Source organism: Penaeus monodon, chromosome 25, assembly GCF_015228065.2.
Source record: "Penaeus monodon isolate SGIC_2016 chromosome 25, NSTDA_Pmon_1, whole genome shotgun sequence".
NCBI lineage: Eukaryota > Metazoa > Arthropoda > Malacostraca > Decapoda > Penaeidae > Penaeus > Penaeus monodon.
The window spans coordinates 16,130,690-16,131,276 of record NC_051410.1 but is presented as its reverse complement, the minus strand read 5'-3'; positions in this window follow the sequence as shown (position 1 = coordinate 16,131,276).

The following is a 587-nucleotide window of genomic DNA, read 5'->3' as shown; positions in this document are numbered from 1 at the left end:
ATCACGGCGAGGGCGGGTAAAATATTCCCTGTACCAATCGTGGTCGTTTTCTGAAAACCCTGAAGGCCAATCATCTGCAGCTTTCTTCACAAATTCTAAATATATGATTCGAGTTCATAATTATTATTCTTTCTCTCACTAGATTTTGTTCCCGCAAAATCAGGAAGGAACATTGTCACTATGTCAGCTTGGTGTAAGAAGACTAAGGACGGTAAGAGTTTGTGTGATATAATTAAAGTTCTAAATTTTTAAAAAAATAGCTCTATAGTAATAAAAAAAAACTATCTGAAGTTTTTCAGTTACTCTACATATAATATTTTGAAGGTTTTGCTTCTCATTATGCTTTTTTATTCCTAATTCCTAAGGAAATATATGGCCTATTGTATGCTATATATTTCACTTGTTCAAGGGGAAGCCATAGAAATACGGTATAAACCAGAGTAATTTGAGGTCCTTGTCTGCATGTGAGGACTTTTTCAAGAGGTCTGAAGGTTGGCAGTAATGCACTGTTCTCTTCAGACTGATATGCTCACAGATGCCATAGAATATTTATCTATATAGAAGCAAGCAGTGCACTATTTTTCATC